Source organism: Macaca fascicularis, chromosome 1, assembly GCF_037993035.2.
Source record: "Macaca fascicularis isolate 582-1 chromosome 1, T2T-MFA8v1.1".
NCBI lineage: Eukaryota > Metazoa > Chordata > Mammalia > Primates > Cercopithecidae > Macaca > Macaca fascicularis.
In genome coordinates, this window is record NC_088375.1 from 84,409,210 (window position 1) to 84,424,756 (window position 15,547).

The 15,547-nt window shown below is 45.2% G+C and overlaps 1 pseudogene; it reads right to left on the reverse strand.

Annotated features, from left to right (window-relative positions):
• Positions 1 to 2,925: 2,925 nt before the first annotated feature.
• Positions 2,926 to 3,640, reverse strand: LOC102116423 (CDKN2AIP N-terminal-like protein pseudogene; annotated as a pseudogene).
• Positions 3,641 to 15,547: the final 11,907 nt, after the last annotated feature.

A 15,547-nucleotide genomic window follows, 5' to 3' on the forward strand; every position in this document is an offset into this window, starting at 1 on the left:
CCACTGCCTCTGCTACCTGTGAGCTGCCCACACTGAGGGGTGAGTCACCTGAAGCCCCCTCGTGGGCGCAAGCCTTGTGGGGAGAAAAGCTCAAAGAGAAAACATGAGAGGGACGTCATCACCAGGCCCTGCTGGGAGCTTCAGTACATCCTGCAATTCTGGAACCAGATCGGCTCTGTTACTTCCTTTGATTTAAACTTCTGTTTTCCCTCAACCCACTGGATCCATCTTTGAGTTATTTAATTCCAACTGTAATAAAAAATCCATTGAACCACACACTAATGCAATATGAGGCTGGGAAGCAAACAGCAGGCCTGGGAGGGTGGAGCTGAGCAGAGCGGAGTCTACAGGGCTTTGTCCTTTTTATGGGATCTGCTACATAAAATCTGATCGCATTTTGACTCAGAATGTGGGGATGGGAGACATACTCTATTTAAACTGGGGACTTTATGGGTGGGAGGAGAGATCTGTGCTGTCCTTGCTGATAGCAAAGATTTGTCCTTTTCCTCAGACACAGCTACTCTCCTTGTAGCTTTTCAGGGTGTGCCGGGTCCTAGGCCTCCACTCACCTGTGTCTTAGGGACTGCTGGCTGTGTACCAGGCACCCTTACACTATTTACATCTTTAAATTGGAATCACAGGCTCTGACCTACTTCCCAAAAGTCAAATTGTTCTTACTGTCCTAGCTTCTGCCTTTGAGGCTCACTTCCCTCTCTCTGGCCTTGCTGCATGCCACAGACAGCTTTGACTTCTGACTTTTTGACTTCTGATCCCTTCCATCCACTGTAGAACTCTCCTCTGGACCTTTCTTCCAGCCAGTCTGGTTCACCAGAGTCCTGTTACTCGCTGTAGGCACGAGTGGTGTTGCCTGGCCTGGTTACAGGAGTCACTGAAAGAGAAAAGGCTGCCCCATTGAACCCCCTGCTTTGGGGCCCACTGCTTCTGTGCCTGTAGAGCCTGACCTCACAGCCTAGCCCAGATGCAACTTTCTTCTGGGGTCTGGTTAAGGAGGACTGCCTCATCCAGGGTCCCAGGAGCTGCTTTCAGACCAGAAGTTTCCATGAGAGGGCTGGACCCAAAAGGAATTTCAAAACAATGAAAAACTGGCATGCCTGGGAGTGGGCCAAGCTCCGGGCCATCTCGCGAGCCCCTTGCAGGGCCAAGCGTTAACTCTTGAATGTGGGACTGGGGAAGCTCCTGGATTCCACTGGAGGGTCCTGAGTGGTCAGGTTGATGGGGCCTAGGAGGGGAGATGTTAGGGTAGCAGCTACTTGCTAACTTGTGGGAATATACTTCAACATTTTATCCACAGGTCAACTGTACAGGTGCACACCAGCCTATGGGCAGTCCTGGTTGGTTCTGCTGAGTGTTCGTTGAGTAGAAAAACAGGTCTCATTTCTAGAGCTGCTTTCTCATTGGAACCGCATCCTCTTGAGGCTTCCCAGGGGCTTGTCAGGTCGCTGACCTCAGATTCCTGTCCTTATTTGTTCTTTCTTTTTTTCTTTCTTTTTTTTTTTTTGTGGTTATAAGGAGCGGAGAGTTTAATAGGCAAGAAAGATGGGAGAAGGCAGAAGATAGAAGCTCCCCCATACAGAGACAGAGGGAGGGGGCCTCCAAAGCCAAGAGAGGGAACCCCAAGTGGGGCAGAAACCAGCCAGGTGTGTATATATAGAGACGGGAGGAGGTGGTGTCTGATTTGCATAGGGCCCAGGGGATTGGTTTGACCAGGCATGGCATTCATGTAGCCTGCAAAAAAGCTGGACCTCCCACCCTAGACTTTTAATGTGCAAATGCAGGGCACCAAGATGTTCTACACATGTGGGGCTATGTGGGGGTGGCCATGTTGCCAGGAACATGTGGGGCAAGAAGGCGGAGGGAATTGCTATGTTGGGTGGACTCAGTTTCTAATGGACTGCATTTGCATATCAAAGGTTGCCAGCCTGGCTATAAGAGCTGCTGCTTTACAAGAAACTTTTCTGGAAATGCTTTAAAAAATGAAAACTCCCCAAGGACTCCTTTCCCTTTCTATCTGCTTAAAATAATTTCTTAATAACTCCTACCACATTCCTCCCTGTGGCCATATCACACTAACTGCTGTTACAGGGTTTTGGATGATGACTCTTTCTGGCTACTTCCTGCTGAAAAGGGGTGTTGAATGGGGAACAGCAGCTAGGGCTTCTCCTGGGGTGGATCTAAGGGTCCTCGAAGAATGGCATGTCCATGTGTGGTTCAGTTTGCAGCACCATTTGGAGTTTGATTGCTTCTGTGAGTTGGGTGATCCTCAACTCTTGAGGTCCCCAGATAAACTCAGAGCTTCCAGAGCTGTGAGAAAGTGACATTCTTTACTGACCACAGGTTAGGAACCCTGTGCAGGGATTTGTAGACAAGGTATGAGGCCAGTTCTCCCCAAGGGGCTTTTATTGGCTCTGCATGTCCGGCTTTATTCCTTAAAGGAAAACACACCCTTTCAGTCAAAGCCTTGGTAAAATAGCCAGTTTTTCCAATTGTGTCCTGTTGACAAACAAAAATGATTTTTTTTAAAATTTAAATTTAAATTTAAATTTTTATTTTTTTGAGACGGTGTTTCACTTTTGTCACTCAGGATGGAGTGCAATGGAGCGATTTCGGCTCACTGCAACCTCTGCCTCCCAGGTTCAAGCAATTTTCCTACTGCAGCCTCCCAAGCAGCTGGGACCACTGATGTTCACCACCATGCCCAGCTATATTTTTCTGTGTTTTTAGTAGAGACAGGATTTCACCATGCTGGCCAGATTGGTCTCGAACTCCTGACCTTGGGTGATCCACTCACCTTGGCCTCCTGAAGTGCTGGGATTATTACAAGCATAAGCCACTGTGCCCGTCCCAAAAAGGCATTTTAAACAAAAATTCTGACATTTAAAAACTGAAAATATGAGCCCAGGAGTTCAAGGCTGCAATGAGCCAATACTGCACATTTGTACTCCTGCCTGGGAGACAGAGTGAGACTTGTCAGTAAGAAAAAAAAAACAAAACTGAAAATAGAAAAGAGGGCTTTTACAGTGTTGATGAACTCATCTTAGAGTGCATGATTTATAAATACGTAAATATCCATGTATGCTTTCACAGTGATAACTACTGGAAAAATGAGAATGTTAAAAAAGCCAGTCTAAACAGAATCCTTCTAATTCTACCTGCCTCTTTATGTTGGTAATACCAGGAGTCTTAAGAGACCTGCTGTGGTCTATGTCACATTCATCCCAGCCTCCTTTCTAATCCTGTAGCTGATGATAAAAATGTGATAAATCCTCTGGCTTAGCTTTGATGTTTTTTCATTAATTCACTTCTGGTAACAAATTGTGGCAGGTCTTCCACTTTCATCCCACCAGCCATTTCCATCACCTTCTAAAAGGGCTTTATTGTAACTGTAGCCCAGGAAGAGGTGGTTGGCCCAGACCATGGAGAGGGACAGCAGCTGGTCCAGGCAGCCACCACCATTGGGCGGGTCATGGTAGTCGGGCAGGTGGAGCAGGATGAATTCCATGAGGGCCTTCCATTGCTTCTAACTCTCTAAGTAGGAGCGAAACTGTTCCATGAAGTTGGCTGCCTGCCGTATCCCCGAGACCAAGTCCTCCACCGCAGCAGCTGCCTCACCACCAATCATGGTGTCCACCACGCCAAGGACTAGATAGCCTGCCGCCGTCAGAAAAATGGATTTTTATTGCACTGATGCAAACAGCTATATTGCCATAAGTTAAGAGTACTCACAAATAGTTTCCAAATTCTAGAGGAACCAGGCAGAGAAAAATAAACATCCTCCAAATTTTGTAAATAGTTTAAAACAATTTTCCTTGACTCTGAAAAACAAAACAAGGATCAGCAATATTCCAAACAAAAGTCAAAAAGTTTGCTTTCACTTTCTGAATGCAGTCCACTTAGTTAATTCTTGTTTTGCTTGATATTTGTGAACATGTTAGTTCTTTATGAGTCCTGTACATTCTTTCTCTATTCCAATGTTACAACCTTCAAAGCTATTAAAAACTTGCATTTGAGAGCACCTGTTAAAGTCCTTAATATAGCTTGATTATAAATCGTCTTTTGAGAAGGAACAAAACAAGACAACAATTATCTGCCAATGGCAAAATTCCCGGCTAGTTACAGTTAAAAACAAGACTGACAAAGTTTATTTCCGTGGTTTACAATAACTTTACCCTTAATTATGATTGATAGCACATACTTAGACATTAGCATTTTAGAAATCACATACAATTTTGGAACATATATTAGTATTATTCACCAAAATATAACTTAAAGAAGATTGGAAATCATTTTGGCAATCTAATGTGACTAAACATGTCAAATAATCCTGTTTACCTCTTTTCTGAATGTTTCAGGGGCCCTCTGAACCATCCAAAATCCAGGCATCAGGAAGGACAATTTCCAGATTGTCATAAGTTATTTTGCCAAAATGATGACTCAAAAGGCAAACACCTTTCATTAGCTTTTACTATGACATGAAAGTTCTGTTCAAAGCCAAATTTTACCCTTGCTTTAGTTTGTTAATGTTAACCTCAATTAGTTAAAATGAAAGCAATTTGACCAGGAGGTGAAGTCTTTACAAACCTTTTATGACCCTTTTACTAAACAGCAGATTAGTGTCTTAAGACCTCCTTGCTATGCTTTTATTTCAATGCTCAATTTATGAAAAGATCATATAGATACTATGGGAGAAAACAGTGTAGTGCTTCTACCACGTGTTTCATTACAAGGCAACCCAAAGCCAATTGGCTTATTTTGTAATCAGCCCATCCCTGATGACAGTCTCATCTCCCAGTGAGGGGTGGGCATGTTTCCTTATCTTCCAGGTGGCCAAGAGCATGCTTCTCTCATTTATAACTACTATTAGCCATAGGTTACAGTGCATTTTCTACCTAGTTATTACACACCAAAGCTCTCATAATGTGAAGTAATTTCTGATACCCCCAAACTCAAAACCATCAGTGCAAAACAGAACAGAGCCTTCGATTTTGAGAGAGATCCTTTTAAATCCTGGGGTTTCATGAGGAAAACAGAGGTTTTTTTCCCCAAATGGGGTCTGTGGTGCCTCCTCTGTTTTTCCTAAGGAGTCCCATGCTACCAGAAGTTATCTTAGGGCCTCTCATGCATGCATTAAGAGTGGTAAGACCAAAAAAAAAAAAAAAACTGGAGAAAAATCATTCAGTCGACTGAGAAGAAAAGAGCCTTTTTCCAGAAAAACAAGATCGAAGAAGGCCTTTTAAATATACCTGTAACTTGAATATCCACTTTTAATTAAACTGACCGCTCTTTAAGAAAATCCTTTTAAGTTCCCTTGTTACTTGACTTGAGCCACACCAAGCAGTTAAGATTTTCAGCTTCTGAACTTTACAAAAAATAACCATACAAGTGAAACCAACAAGCCTTTATCGGGTTATGACTTAACGGCGAGTGTACAAGGTATTTTTAAAGGAGTGATAGGCAGCTTTTGAAACTGTTATTGCAAAATTGTGACTGAGACAGTGAAAGAGATTTGACCCAAACAGCTCCATTTTGTTTCTAGCCCTCAAGTTCTCCTTGGCCATCCCTGGGCATAGGCTGAACCAGCTTTGGGAGGAGCCAGGTTTACAGTCTATATTCTAAAACAGAGACGGTAACAGCCACTTCCCAAGGTATACTTTCCTCTTGCCTGGGGACCAGGCCAAGAAACTAGCCACAGGATTAGAAACCGTGGCCCAGGAGCCATGCAGCCGAAGGCTGCAAGATTTTGACCCTCCCTAAACTGCTCTCAAGATCAATGCTTAAGATATTTTGTAAACCCTGCCCTTGAAGGATTAGCTGGAGTCATCCAGATTGACAAACTGGCTTGTTTGATTTTTGTGGCCTTCACTCAGGAACTGACTTAGCACAAGAAGACAGTCACCATTGTAAAATGGCAGAGACTAAAACAAAGTATTGCCACGTGGTTACAGGTCATGTTCCCAAGGACATGAAACAAGATGGAGGCCTGTAGCTAAGATTGTTACTGACAGTTTTGTTGGGCTGGCTTGAACAGCAGGCTTATGGGGTCTTGGGCATGCATCCTAATCTAAGATACTCTTTCTTTGACAGAACCATACGGAAAGACATGCAAAGCACACCAGATTGTTTACGGCTTAAGATCAACCTCACAAATCCTTTTTCATTAATTATAAATTTACAGAGAATATAAGCAATAATCCTTATTATTCCTTTTACTGGTTTGCACAGGGAGAGAGAAGTCAAAAGCCCAACTGGTAAGAAATGTTTACCCTTTTGCCGGCATATCAGGCTTCTGGGTTCCCTTCCCCTTAGCTCAACTCTAAGCCAAACATTTTAAGGTTTGGAAAATTAACTTTCCCGAGGTTGGAAGAACATTACAAAAGAGATAGAAGCCATTTTAAACCGCAAAAGAAGGAAAAACACTACAGAAAGGAATTCCAATTAGGGTTCTCAAGAGGTATTGCCTCTCCTCCTGTTGGGAATGGGGTTTCCCCTATTTCTTTGCCTTCCCTATTTTTTCTTTTCTTTTCCCTTTTGGACTATTATAGGAGATATATTGTTTATCTCCAAAATTCTCTTCTGCTTGCAGAGCTGCCTGTTTTAGCTGCAGTGAGGGTTTGACTTACCAGCAACATAACATCCCTCCGTGTGAGGTCAAATACCTGAGTTAAATGTTGGAAAGCTTCTACATACCTATCAGGGTCATCAGAAAATTGGCCTTAGTTTCCCTTTACTTGCCTAAGGTCCCGCAATGAGAAGGGAATTTGAAGGGCCCCAAATAAGGAGGACTGTCAGATGATTTCCCTGAAAGCTACTGTTTTTAATTTTGGGGAACTACTTTCCCTGGACCTGCCCGACGTGTTGCTAAAACAGCTGAGTCGATCTTACAACGCTTGCAGAGGTTTAGTAGAAATGCTATGCTCTTGTGCAAAATAAAATGAGTTGTTTTCTTTAAAGTTCTGAGGTTAAGGAAGTTCCAGTGTTTCAGAGTGCACTCCAGAGGGGTGCAAACTGAAGATAATTTATTATCCATTTAGAAAAAGAAGTGAAAATAAAAGCATCCTCTTAGTCTCCTTCCTTTCCATATGACCCAGAGTAGAGGAGAAGACGGGGAGCATCTTCCGAATGTCTTACCTACTCAGTTTCTGGATTCTGGAACTTTTAAAAATATGCCCCCGCCATGGTTGTAGGCGTGGTCCTCCAAGTCATGGAACCAATGAACTAAGTGATGGGGCTAACCATGTGTACCCACGCAGCCTTAATTTATCTGCCTTGTGTGATTTCCCTTTGCATTCCTAGAACCCATGTGATTTGCCTGGCTTCCTCCAGAGAGACTGTGCTGCCTTTGGGCAACACTCCTTTAACGGAGGCAATGTGCTAGATTGCCTGCTATTACAGCCTGTGCTAAAGCACTTACCCTTAAAACAGTTCTGGTTAACTTCTGAACTTAAAATTCCCTGGCTAATTAAGTACTATCTTAATCCGAGACAAAATAGATGCCTTAAAACAACGTAGGAATCAAATGGCCATTTTCCCACTGATGGGACAATATGGGGACTAAAATCTGGTTGCCAAAGACATTTTACTCGTAACTGTTAAAAGCAGAAACTTCCCATTTTCGGAAGAGGCCTAGAACCTGATTTCTACTATGTGGCTTAAAAATACCATGTGCTCGCCAGAGAAAACGTAGAGAGAGTTACTGAGTTACTGCCTGCCACGATTTGCGATCTTTTCTAACAGAGCTGTTTCCCTGAACTGTAAAGATTCCTGCACATTAGACACGTAGAGAGAGGGTAAGAGACCGTGGATAAAAAGAGAAAGAAAGTTTGGTGACAGGGTAGCTGGCAGAGAGCCTTGAGATTAAAGGACAGATTTAATGTTGAAATCCGCTCCATATTCACCAGTCTGATGACTGAATTTCCTTTCCCAGCCAATGCACCAAAATGATACGGCTCTGATGAGTGGAGGAACACCAGGGCTCTTGTCTCACATTGAACTGGAAAAAATGACACGGACACACGTGGAGTGGTTTTAAGGAGCAGAGAGTTTAATAGGCAAGAAAGATGCGAGAAGGCAGAAGATAGAAGCTCCCCCATACAGAGACAGGGAGGGGGGGCTCCAAAGCAGAGAGAGAACACCCCCCATTTGCTCTTTCTTTTCTTTCTTTCTTTCTTTTTTTTTTTTTTTGAGACATAGTCTCACTTTATTGCCCAGGTTGGAGTGCAATGGCATGATCCCGGTTCACTGCAACCTCCGCCTCCCATATTCAAGAGATTCTCCTGGTTCAGCTTCCTGAGTAGCTGAGATTACAGGCATGCACCACCATGCCTGGCTGATTTTTGTGTTTTTAGTACAGATGGGGTTTCACTATGTTGGCCAGGTTGGTCTCAAACTCCTGACCTCATGATTTGCCTGCCTTGGCCTCCCAAAGTGCTGAGATTACAGGCGTGAGCCACCATGTCCAGCCCCTATGTGCTCCTTCTAAGAGGAGGGGAAGGGAAGGAAGAGAAGTATATGATGGTCAAGAACTCAGGTGTTGGGGTCAGACTATTCTGAGTTTGACAACTGGCTGTGTCACAAGCTGCGTGACCTTGGGAATGCTGCTGAACCTCTCTGAGCCTTGGTTTTCCCATCTGAAATGTGGCACTGATAATGCTTCTTTCACTGGGGGCCTATAAGGGTTCAGCTGTTCAAAATCTGTAAAACACCTGGCATAAAGGATGCCCTTAATTAATGGCAACTAATAATATTGTAATTAGTTTGACTCTGATGGCCCAACCTGACTGGTTTTTTCCCTCACCTGCCTGACCATGCTCATATTCAGCCCCAGCTCCTCCTGGGACTTACCCTATGCCACACAGTGTGCTAGACACAGGTTCGGAAATGAATACCACCAGTTACACATTAAATGCTACATGGAGCTTTAATAAATGAACAAGGTATTTGCAGATTACCACCCCCCTCCCCTCTCATATACCAACACCTCATCTGTCTTACATGCAGACGCTCCTAATCATAATGACCCATTTCCTATATTTCCATAGAGAACCCAAGAGAAAGAAGGGCCTGTGCCACACCAGGCCTGTGCCCACACGAAGGCAAGAGTCTGCTAGCACAGGGAGAGGCCTTTGGGGCAGAAGCAGCAAACAGTGTGGAGTGGGACAGCAGGGTTCCCTGAGTCAGGATCTGGAACAGGACTCCCAGTGACCAGGGCAAGGCAGGATCCAGCCCAGACAGGGAGGATTGGAGGGCACGCTCTCTGGGCCCTGGGCATAAGGTGCTTACTTGTGGTTTCTTTTTTTTTTTTTTTTTTGAGACGGAGTCTCGCTCTGTCACTCGGGCTGGAGTGCAGTGGCCGGATCTCAGCTCACTGCAAGCTCCGCCTCCCGGGTTTATGCCATTCTCCTGCCTCAGCCTCCCGAGTAGCTGGGACTACAGGCGCCCGCCACCTCGCCCGGCTAGTTTTTTTGTATTTTTTAGTACAGACGGGGTTTCACCATGTTAGCCAGGATGGTCTCGATCTCCTGACCTCGTGATCCGCCCGTCTCGGCCTCCCAAAGTGCTGGGATTACAGGCTTGAGCCACCGTGCCCGGCCACTTGTGGTTTCTTTCTCAAGGTGAGTCAGACATTTACTGCACTGAACAGGGCTTGTTTCAAATAATCCACCTATATTAGAGTAGATATGCTTTATTTAATAGTTCTTCAAAGGTATGTAGTTTAATAGACTATCCAGTTAATCTGAGTTTCCATCGAACAACCTATCTTGTGTTGAATCAGAGATCATGTCTCAAATCTGGTCTCCCAGCTAAAACTGACAGCATACAATCTGCCAAGCCTGGAAGGAGAAAGAATAGAAACCTTATTACTGGAAGCATTGTTTACACTTATAAACTCAATGCTACGAATAAGAATGGTGAAGAGTCCTCACGCTTTTGAAATGGAGATAATTGATTGATTTTCTAATATTGATCATTTGCAAAACAATACTCATATATATTGCCTGAGACTGATGCCGCAAGTCAACGTGATAGTTGGCCACATCGCTTTAGAGATACCCCTCATCATGCCCAGTACTGTTCCCTGTTACCTGCGCATTTGCCATGCCCTTGGTGTGACGCACCTGCAGGAAGGCGAGCAAGACGGCGCAGATGCAGAGCCCATATGTTTCTCACATTAGGAACACAAAGAGGTGAGGCTGCATTTCCTACTTGTCAAGCACTCAAGCTTAATTGGGCCAGAAATACTCTCTGGTTCCTGCTTCTGCAAGACAGATCTCGGCTGTCACTAAGCATCTGTGGTACCCAGAAGGGACAAATGGAGTTCTGTGGGCTGGAGGCTTTGAGAAAGAGCAGATTTTTCCCTCCATGCCAATTATGTGTGTGGGATTTGGTTTTCTTTGTGTATCCCAATCTTTGGCCCTAGGGCTGACATTCTGAGCATGCCTGTGTCCCTGGCACTCTGCTCCCACCATGATGCGTGGGAGGCCAGCTGAACCCCTGGCACTGCAGGTGTTAGAGCAAGAGGGTTCCAAGCAGGGAGGTGGCTGCTCAGGGAAGTTTCCAGAGGCAAGGGAAGTGGAACCTGAAGGGGTGAAGAGCATGGATGGAAGGGAAGAAGGGAGGGCAGGCAGGGGAGCAGTGGGAGCAAAGACAGGGTGGTAGCACATTAGTGCGTTCACTTGTGCAATAGTATTTATTGAGCACTTACTGTGTGCGGCAGCGATCAAAGCAGACCCTGTTCCTGCTGTCAGGGAGAGAGAGGCAGACAACAAGCAAATGACCAGGTTTGATAATATCTGCAGGGAAATGTGCTCTGAAGAAAAATGGTGCAGAGTAAAGGGTGAGGAAAGGAGCAGGGGGTTGGTTATGGATGGGGCAGGTGGGGCAGAGTAAACCAGACCAGCAGGGCATTTGGAGGACCAGGCAAGGGAGTGGCTGGCGAGATGCAGGCTTAGGGACCATGATGTAGGTTAAAGAGCGTTGGTGGGACCTGATGGGCAGTCATTCTTGATGGTGCCCCCAGGGGCGGGGAAGGGGACTACTAGATGTTTGGGCTAAGCCCTCTGCTCTCTGAAATAATTCATTACCTTACTCCACGCAAGTCCTTCAAGCCAGCACAGAGGTGTCAGTATGTGGGAGCAACCAGTGATCCCACCACCATTTAACAGAGATGGGAACCAAACCCAGAGCAGGGATGTGACTCACCCAAGTTCACTCACCCAGAGCGGAGGCAGGAACTCGGGTCTCCTGACAGAGCTTTCTCTTCCCAGGGAGTGGGAGGGAAGGGTAGCACTGGCCTGGCTGGCCTTGCTCAAGAAGGTAGAAGGTGAGGGGAACAGGCAGGCCCCGGAGCCTCCTGTGGAGGCATGGTGTGGCATTGCCACCTGATCAGAGAGCAGAGGCGCTGCCCTGGTTCCCTCCCCATCTCCCATTTGCCTTCCCTCTATTGTTGCCTTTCTCTTCTCTCTAAAGCCCTTCGTGTATTTTCCAGGCAGGGCAATACGTGTGTGATGCAGGGGCTCAGACACGGGACTGGGCTCCCTAGGCCACCTCTGATGGAAACTCCAAGATGCGATGACTTCCCTGAGAGCTCGTCTGCCAGGAAATGCCAGCCTCAGCCTAGAGCAAAGAGGAGCCTGACCCTGTGGGGGCAAGTCTGCGAGGAGCCTGACCCAACATGCGTGGGTGCTGCAAGGGGCGCTCCTGAGGCCAGAGGTTGTGCATTTTCCAGGCGGGTGCATGACTTGACTTTCTCTGCTCATTGAGCCAAGGCCTGGCTCTGGTGGAAACTGCCCGCGTCATGAAGGGCTTACTTATTTCATCACAGGCCCGAGCCAGGCCAACACTGGCACTGTAGCTGCCTGCTGGAGTGATTCTTCAATCCACATGAAAGCCTGAAAGCCTCTCCTTAGAGACATTAATTAGCCCCCGATTAATGCTGGGCAGAAGCTTACCCTGATAGAGAGCAGGATTAGCTCCAGCTCTGGAGGCTGCCACCCATCTATCTGTAAATTGCCCAGCAAACCATGAAGAGGCTTCGGTCCTTTCTTATCAAAGCAATAAAACAGCTCAGTGTGGAAATTACAGGGTCTTTGGAGGTTTGCTGATTTCCTTGGCCTTTCATTGAGGACTGTCCCCAATCTGGCGTCCCCAGCTGTGTCTCTGGCTCTCTCCCATTCCTCACCAGGGCCTAATCGCAATGCCCAGAAAACTCTCTCAAGAGCATCTTTGGAATGCTCAGGAGGGTGCCTCCATCAATGGAGATGCCAAGGTTTCCCTAAGACGTCTTCTCAGCGGGCTGTGCAGGAGTTTCTGAGGTGTGTGATGCTGTCATGGTGACCCCTCATCCCTCTGTCCCCAAGAAGAGGACCTTGTTGTTCAGGCAGCAGGGATTTGAGTGGGGGTTGGGGGTGGAGCAAAGAGAGGCAGGAGGAGAGGAAAGCAGGATGTGTGTGGTTCAGTGAGTGTGGGTGTCATGCCACAAGCAGCTCCCAGACACCCACACTTACTGCCCGAGTACTTCGAGGATGAAATGTTGTGTATGGCATGTGCCTGGTCCTAAGGCTAACAGCAGAGGATGGCGGCCAGCCCCTCACACTGCAGGCAGAGAACCACAGCCGAGCCACAAGCTGTCTCCACCCCAGGAGGAAAGCTGGACATTGGCCAGATCACTTCGCCTTCCTTTTCTTTATTTCAGCCCCAGGCACGTGCTTTCAGGAGGCCAGTATCCCAGGGTCTGTCCAGGAGAGAAGCAGGGGCAAAGGGCCCTCTACATTGTGGGCAGATGGTGCGAGCTGATGTGGGTCCCATGCATTCCGCCCCAGCAAACCCCAGACCAGGAAGATTCTCTTGAGTAGGGCAGGGCGGGGTGGGGCAGGGCAGGGCAGGGGTATCTTTTTTTTTTTTTTTTTATATACTTTAAGTTCTAGGGTACATGTGCACAACGTGTAGGTTTGTTACATATGTATCCATGTGCCATGTTGGTGTGCTGCACCCATTAACTGGTCATTTACATTAGGTATGTCTCCTAATGCTATCCCTCCCCACTCTCCCGACCCCATAATAGGTCCCAGTGTGTGATATTCCCCACCCTGTGTCCAATTGTTTTCATTGTTCAATTCCCACCTATGAGTGAGAACATGCAGTGTTTGGTTTTCTGTCCTTGCGACAGATTGCTCAGAATGATGGTTTCCACCTTCATCCATGTCCCTACAAAGGATGTGAACTCATCCTTTTTTATGGCTGCATAGTATTTCATGGTGTATATGTGCCACATTTTCTTAATCCAGTCTGTCATTGATGGACATTTGGGTTGGTTCAAAGTCTTTGCTATTGTGAATAGTGCTGTGATAAAACAGATGTGTGCATGTGTCTTTATAGTAGCATGATTTACATTCCTTTGGGTATATACACAATAATGGGATTGCTGGGTCAAATGGTATTTCTAGTTCTAGATCCTTGAGGAATTGCCACATTGTCTTCCACAATAGTTGAACTAGTTTACACTCCCACCAACAGTGTAAAAGTGTTCCTATTTCTCCATATCCTCTCCAGCACCTGTTGTTTCCTGACTTTTTAATAGTTGCCATTCTAACTGGTGTGAGATGGTATCTCATTGTGGCTTTGATTTGCATTTCTCTGATGACCAGTGTTGATGAGCATTTCTTCATGTGTCTGTTGGCTGCACAAATGTCTTCTTTCGAGAAGTGTCTGTTCATATCCTTTGCCCACTTTTTGATGAGGTTGTTTGATTTTTTTCTTGTAAATTTATTTAAGTTCTTTGTAGATTCTGGATATTAGCCTTTTGTCAGATGGGTAGATTACAAAAATTTTCTCCCATTCTGTAGGTTGCCTGTTCACTCTGATGGTAGTTTCTTTTGCTGTGCAGAAGCTCTTTAGTTTAATTAGATCCCATTTGTCTATTTTGGCTTTTGTTGCTATTGCTTTTGGTGTTTTAGTCATGAAGTCCTTGCCCATGCCTATGTCCTGAATGGTATTGCCTAGGTTTTCTTCTAGGGTTTTTATGGTTTTAGGTCTAACATTTAAGTCTTTAATCCATCTTGAATTAATTTTTGTACAAAGTGTAAGGAAGGGATCCAGTTTCAGCTTTCTATATATGGCTAGCCAATTATCCCAGCACCATTTATTAAATAGGGAATCCTTTCCCCATTTCTTGTTTTTCTCAGGTTTGTCAAAGATCTGACGGTTGTAGATGTGTGGTGTTATTTCTGAGGGCTCTGTTCTGTTCCATTGGTCTATATCTCTGTTTTGGTACCAGTACCATGCTGTTTTGGTTACTGTAGCCTTGTAGTATAGTTTAAAGTCAGGTAGTGTGATGCCTCCAGCTTTGTTGTTTTTGATAGGATTGTCTTGGCAATGCGGGCTCTTTTTTGGTTCCATATGAACTTTAAAGTAGTTTTTTCCAATTCTGTGAAGAAAGTCATTGGTAGCTCAATGGGGATGGCATTGAATCTATAAATTACCTTGGGCAGTATGGCCATTTTCACCATATTGACTCTTCCTATCCATGAGTATGGAATATTCTTCCATTTGTTTGTGTCCTCTTTCATTTCGTTGAGCAGTGGTTTGTAGTTCTCCATGAAGAGGTCTTTCACATCCCTTGTAAGTTGGATTCCTAGGTATTTTATTCTCTTTGAAGCAATTGTGAATGGGAGTACACTCATGATTTGGCTCTCTGTCTGTTATTAGTGTATAGGAATGCTTGTGATTTTTACACATTGATTTTGTATCCTGAGACTTTGCTGAAGTTGCTTCTCAGTTTAAGGAGATTTTGGGCTAAGATGATGGGGTTTTCTAAATATACAATCATGTCATCTGCAAACAGGGACAATTTGACTTCCTCTTTTCCTAATTGAATACCCTTTATTTCTTTCTCCTGCCTGATTGCCTTGGCCAGAACTTCCAACACTATGTTGAATAGGAGTGGTGAGAGAGGGCATCCCTGTCTTGTGCCAGTTTTCAAAGGGAATGCTTCCATTTTTTGCCCATTCAGTATGATATTGGCTGTGGGTTTGTCATAAATAGTTCTTATTATTTTGAGATACGTCCCATCAATACCTAGCTTATGCTTATTTTAGCATGAAGTGCTGTTGAATTTTGTCAAAGGCCTTTTCTGCATCTAATGAGATAATCATGTGGTTTTTGTCTTTGGTTCTGTTTATATGGTGCATTACGTTTATTGATCTGCATATGTTGAACCAGCCTTGTATCTCAGGGATGAAGCCAACTTAATCATGGTGGATAAGCTTTTTGATGTGCTGCTAGATTCGGTTTGCCAGTATTTTATTCAGGATTTCTGCATCGATGTTCATCAGGGATATTGGTCTAAAATTCTCTTTTTTGTTGTTGTTGTTGTGTCTCTGCCAGGCTTTGGTATCAGGATGATGCTGGCCTGAAAAAATGAGTTGGGGAGGATTCCGTCTTTTTCTATTGATTGGAATAGTTTCAGAAGGAATGGTACCAGCTCCTCTCCATACCTCTGGTGGAATTCGGCTATGAATCCATCTGGTCCTGG